The sequence below is a fragment of the Neomonachus schauinslandi genome, chromosome 5, assembly GCF_002201575.2.
Source record: "Neomonachus schauinslandi chromosome 5, ASM220157v2, whole genome shotgun sequence".
Lineage (NCBI taxonomy): Eukaryota > Metazoa > Chordata > Mammalia > Carnivora > Phocidae > Neomonachus > Neomonachus schauinslandi.
This window is the reverse complement of record NC_058407.1, coordinates 61,346,849-61,352,848: the sequence shown is the minus strand read 5'-3', so window position 1 is coordinate 61,352,848 and position 6,000 is coordinate 61,346,849. Positions and strand designations below refer to the sequence as shown.

At 47.4% G+C, this 6,000-nt stretch overlaps 1 pseudogene; it reads right to left on the bottom strand.

The window, feature by feature from the left end:
* Positions 1 to 3,106: 3,106 nt before the first annotated feature.
* LOC110593554 lies at positions 3,107 to 4,043 on the bottom strand (annotated as a pseudogene).
* Positions 4,044 to 6,000: the final 1,957 nt, after the last annotated feature.

Genomic DNA, 6,000 nt, shown 5'->3' with positions numbered 1-6,000 from the left:
TCAGGACCTTCCCAGACTTTGCCCTTTGTCTTATCTTGCTGTTCATACGTATTCTTTTTTTTTTTTTTTTAAAGATTTTATTTATTTATTTGACAGAGAGAGACAGCAAGAGAGGGAACACAAGCAGGGGGAGTGGGAGAGGGAGAAGCAGGCTTCCCGCCAAGCAGGAGCCCGATGTGGGGCTCGATCCCAGGACCCCGGGATCATGACCTGAGCTGAAGGCAGACGCTTAACGACTGAGCCACCCAGGCGCCCCGTTCATACATATTCTTTACCATATCCTTTAATAAACTGGTAAACATAAGTGTTTCTCTGAGTTCTGTGAGCCACTCTAGCAAATTAACTGAATCCAAGGAGGGGGTCGTGGGAAACTTAGATTTCTGAAGTGGGACAGACTTGTAGGACTGAGCCCTTAAACCTGTGGGATCTGACACCATCTCCAGTCTAGTGTCAGAATTGAGTTAAGTTGTGTAGGACACCCAGCTGGTGTCACAGAATTGCTTGGTATGGGGAAAACCCCCCACACCGGTGACTGGAAGTGTCATAAGGGAAGGGTTCTGTGTGAGTGGTAAAGGAGACGCACTGGAGGAGAATTGGTTGTTTTTTTTAACACACTAATTAACCCAAATAAATTGAATGTTAAGCCAGCTGTGAGAAAGAAGAGTGCTGCACAGAGAGAGCTTTCAACCCTGGAACCAAAGGCCCAGGGAAGCTTGTTTGTTAAGCAGGGCCAAGAGAGGCGCCGCCGCCCCGCCCCCCGCCCCAGCACCTGAGTGGGTAGATCCACTCCCTCAAGGCAAGGAAAGGACTCAGCCCTGGCCACTTTGCAAAGTCTGGAGGGAAGCCCCTTAAACCTACTGACAATGGTCGCCCTAGAGAGAACCCACTCTGTTTGCCTGAGCTGGGACAGAACTGTTCATGCCCGGAGCCCCCAAAGAGCCTAGAAGCTCTCTCCATTTTTCAGGCAAGGGAGTCCTGTCTACCCACCCTCACAGCAGCCTGAAGGGAGGACACCAATGTGAACAATCAGAACCAGTGCCTCCTACTGGGGAAAATGTATGGGAACAAGTAAGGTAGAACTGAAAACCAATGTGCCCCAACAGAAGGACTTCTATGAGGATTCAACCACATATTGCCATGAATGATCTGGGAATAAGAAAGAGGTTTTGGCGATTAAAAAAGAATCCTGAATTTAAAATTCAATAGGGAAAATGAAGAGTAGAACAGGGGCTCCTGGGTGGCTCAGTGGGTTAAGCATCTGCGTTCAGCTCAGGTCATGATCCCAGGGTTGGGGTCCTGGGATCAAGTCCTGAGTGGGGCTCCCTGCTCAGGGGGAAGCCTGCTTCTCCCTCTGCCTCTGCCCCTCTCCCGCTCAGGTGCACATGCAAGCACACACATACTCTCTCTCTCAAATAAATAAATAAAATCTTAAAAAAAAAGAAAAAGTAGAACAAACACTGCTGAATAACAGAGGAAGTCTTCCAGGAGATCAAATGGAGGAACTACCTTGCAACACGGGACAAAAGTATAAAGACATGGAAATTATGAGTGAAAAGATGAATGCAAGGATGCCAAAGCTAGGAGATCTTACATCTGGATAACAGTTGTTCCAGAAGAAGAGAAGAGAAAAGAGAAGGACTAGTCGAGAAAGAAACAGGACAAGAAAACTTCTCTGAGCTAAAGACTTGGGTATTAACATAAAAACAGTTCTTTGAATGCCTACCAAGATTAATAAAAACAAACTATATACCTCATCACATGCTGGTGAAGTTTCAGAACTTAAAAAAAAAAGAAAGAAAAAGAAAAAGTGAAAATCCTAAAAAAAAAATCCAGGCATAAAAACAATAAACTACAAAAACAGATGACCTGAAAAGGACAGAGAAAGAGAATTAGACTACCACTTACAACTTGAAAAGCCCCAGGAATGTGGAACGGTGCCCACCGCTTCTGGGGAAAGGACTCAGATCTACGAATCTTGGCTGAAATATTCTGAAGTGTGAGGGAGGAGACAGACATTTTCAGATCTTCAAGGAAGTCTCCATGAACCATTTCTTAAGAAATGATTCAAGAAGGTGGTTAAGACAAGTGAAAATTAAATTTTAAAAAACACAAAAACACCTCAAGATATGAGTAGACACAGAGAATGTGAAATAGTGGAGAGCAAGAAATCTAGTAAAATCTGTAGCAAATAGATGGATGATGATAAATAGATTCTAAGCTATGTTATAAATTAGAAAAGATCTTTGAAACAGAACCCAAGGGGGGAAATCCTCAGTAATAGGTTGAAACTAAAGTTACAGGTTGACCAAACCTAGGCTATGGGATGGAGATTGATGCGGTGGGGAGGAAGAAGGGATGAGGCTTGGGAAGGAAAGTGTTAAAGGTCCGCTCTAAGTTGAGGGAGGTCATTGAACTATATAATTTTGGTGTGTTGATAGTGAAATACAGGCTGAAATGTAACTGGAAATACAACAGTAACTGTTAGTAAACTTGAGATAGATAGACAAACTTCCAAATACTAGGAAAGTATTTAAAAAAGAAAATCTAAAAAAAAGTTTGGAAGGATACCCATTAATAGTAGCGACCTAAGGGACAGGTTGGGGGAGAGGGATTTAGGAAACTAAGGGAGAATTTGCATTTTTCCCCTCTACGTTCTTTGATTATTCAATTCTTTTGAACAGTGGGGGATGCATTGATCAATTGCCTTTAAAATTAAAGACAACGGAGTAAGAAACAGTGAAAAATTTTAGTGTTCTTAGGTGCAAGGTCATGCCATGTCTCTGGAGATACTTTCCCCAATTCCTCCTTTCTTTTCCAGGGTAATTTTTAATTCTTCCACAAATGAATATTGACTAACTAGAAAAAAAGCCCAGGGAATGGCATGCAGACAATTCCTGAGGCCCCACAGTAGAAACTGAGCATGCGCCATAAATACAGATGGCTATCTGTGTACTTACAGGTCCTCAATGGTTGGAGAAGGGCAATGTTCTGGCATGCCCTGTGGGGGGTTCACTGTTTTCATCTTTAGGAGACTGAACTCTGTGATGGGACTTAGAAGACACCGGGTTGGAAGTCACCAGAGCAGTGGCGCAGTGACATCTCTGGCCTAGTTCTTGACCTAGAGGTTAAGGTGCCTAAAGTTTAGTTGTGTCTCTGACATTTCTGTGAGCTATGCACTTTTGTGCAAGTCATTTGACCTCCCTGAGATGAAGTGATCACCCCAGACATACTGGGTTGCTGCACATAGTCAACATTCTCCAAATCTTTTTTTTTTTTAAGATTTTATTTATTTGACAGAGAGAGAGAGCACAAACAGGGGGACTGGGAGAGGGAGAAGCAGACTCCCTGCTGAGCAGGGAGCCCGATGCGGGGCTCTATCCCAGGGCCTCGAGATCATGACTGGAGCAGAAAGCAGATGCTTAACCGACTGAGCCACCCAGGCGCCCCATCCAAATGTTTATTGAATATATAAGTGGTTAAAGGAACAAGTGAATGGACCTGCCTAAGGTCACCCCTCGTGGGAACTGTGCCTGAAGCCCACAGGTGTCCAGCTGAGCACGCAGTGAAGATGGGTCTCTCCTCACAACCCCTCACTCACCGGCCTCAGCACTCTGCGCACCTCCTGGAGGATGCGCTCCTGGCTCTCCACGGAGCACAGCACCAGGGTGCAGACCACCACGTCCATGGAGCCATCGGCCACCTGAGGCATGTTCTCCCCCGCAGCCACCACGAAGCGCTTGAACTGCAGGTGTCGGTTTTCCGCCACGCTCTTGATCAAGAACTTCTCAAAGTTGGGGTTGGGGTCACTACAAGTCACGCTGCATCCGGGTGGGTAGAACTAGAAGTTGGCCCCGGTGCCGCAGCCTATCTCCAGCAGGGAGAGTTTCCCGGAGGGGCCCACGAAGTCCTGCAGGTTGCTGAAGAGCTCCCGCTTCTTGCTGGCCATCTGCTGGTTGTACATCACGGAGCACCTCAACATGAAGTAGGGGAACCATTTTTTGCATATCTGGTTCCACAAGCCCAGAAAGTTCAGCAGGAACATGGGAAATGGATGTACCAGAAGGTGGGTGAAGATTGCCGGTGTGCGGGGAGGAGAGCGCAGAACCCTGGGGATGGAGGATGGGAGCAGGGTGCAGTGGTGGCACCAAAGAATGAATGTAAGACCCCGCAGACACCCCCATTTTCACAGAGTCATCAAATGAAGGACAAATCAAGAGAGGCAGTGTCTCAAGTCCTAGTCTCCTTAGGCTCTTACCAGAAAAGAGAGGATAGGAATCGCCAAGAGGTGGCAGATGTCCCAAAGCTCGTCGGTCACAGTAACTTCAACATCAGCAACAACTCCCGTTTACTGAGTCCTTAAGTACATTTTATAACATGATCTTCTTTGCTACTTAAAAGAACCCATGAGACAGACATTCTTAATTTCCCACTTTACAGAAGAAGAAGAAGAGTCCCACAGAGGTTAGCAACAAGTCGTGCAGCTAGGAAGAAGTGACAGTCCAAGTGAAACCAGATCACCACCCTGGTGTTGCATGGTTTCCCCTGAGACCGCTGATCTCTTTTAGGGGGAGTAATTGTCATTCAGACGGAGACCAGAGAAAGTACATGCATAGGGTGATCAGGTGTCGAGAACTTGGACAGAACAACCCTACAAGACGTTTAACAGAAATAGCCATTCTCAAAGTCTGTAGAAACTTCTCTGGACTAGCCTCCTCTGCCCACCTTTAAGTATCTATATCCTTATCCATCCTTAGCTCCTTCCTGCCACACAGAGGTGTTTCTCCTCTGAGACCAGGCTGGTCTCACCTGGACTTTTAAAGCCAGCACCCCCCGCCCCATTAATTAGCTCCTCCCACACCCTCATATTTAACCTCTCTCCTTATGGTCTATCTTCTTTTCCTCCACCAACTCGCACGCTCAAGTCTCTCCAACCTATAAACATCTTCTCCTTTAGCTTGCTTCCCAGGCAAGCTAACTTCCCACCTTGCTTTCTCTTACTGCCAAACTTCATGAGAAATTGTAGTTGGTACTCACTGTTTCTACTTCCTCGCCCCATTCGAACCTCTGCCCGCTAACATGTGGCTGGTGACCCCACAGCTCCAGTGAAGTGCATGCAGACAAATGGGAAGGCAGTCAGAGGGGGAGGAGAAAGAGAAGGTGACAGTATGAAGAAGTAGGGACCGGTGAATGGAATGCTCTATCTGAGGTGTTGAGGGAGGCTGGTGTCCTGGGGGAGAGACAGTCTGTCCTCAGAGCCTGGAGGGAGGATGAGAAAGGTGGGTACGGAGGTAAGTCTGGGTGGAGGAGGGATGGTAAGGAGTTTTTAGCAGACGGCCTGATTTTCTCAGTGAAGAAGAATGCTATGTGACTTTGTTGAAGGTGAGGGTGGAGGGGGTAGGGTGGAGCACAGAGAGAGAGCTGAGAAGCTTTGCCATAGCAAGTAGGAGGATTGGAAAAGCCTGGTAACCAAAGGTAGAGAGAGGAGCCCAGTCAGAGAGGATGCAGCTGAGCCTGGGGATTGTGAACGGGTATGACACCCCATCTTGAGGGTATGGTCTTCACCGAGGTCTGCAGTTCGGAACTCAAGTGGAGTTCGGCATTTAGGTTGAGCCAGGCTGGGGGTTTGTCTAGGTGGAGGATACTGAAAGGTAAGAGCTCAAAGATGAGGGGTCCGAGGGGTCCAAGCTAGAAAGAAAGAAGGAGCGTAGCAGGCAGGGAGAAAACAGAATAATGGGGTTCAGGCCTGGGGATGCTGGTGCAGGTGAAGAACCCATCTGCGGAGTGGGACAGTTATGACCGGCCGCATAGTGTGAGACCAGAGTTTGACACTCCAGAGATGGAGCAGATTAGGTTCTAGAGCATGGCCATGGGCAGAGACAAGAGGAAAGGGATGGATGTGAGGGTCACTGGAATTGAGGAGTTAAGGAACGGTCAGGCTAAGATGCTGGGCAGGTTATCTGTCTGGAGAGTCGAGGTGCCAGGGTGGAGAGGAGCCCCCAC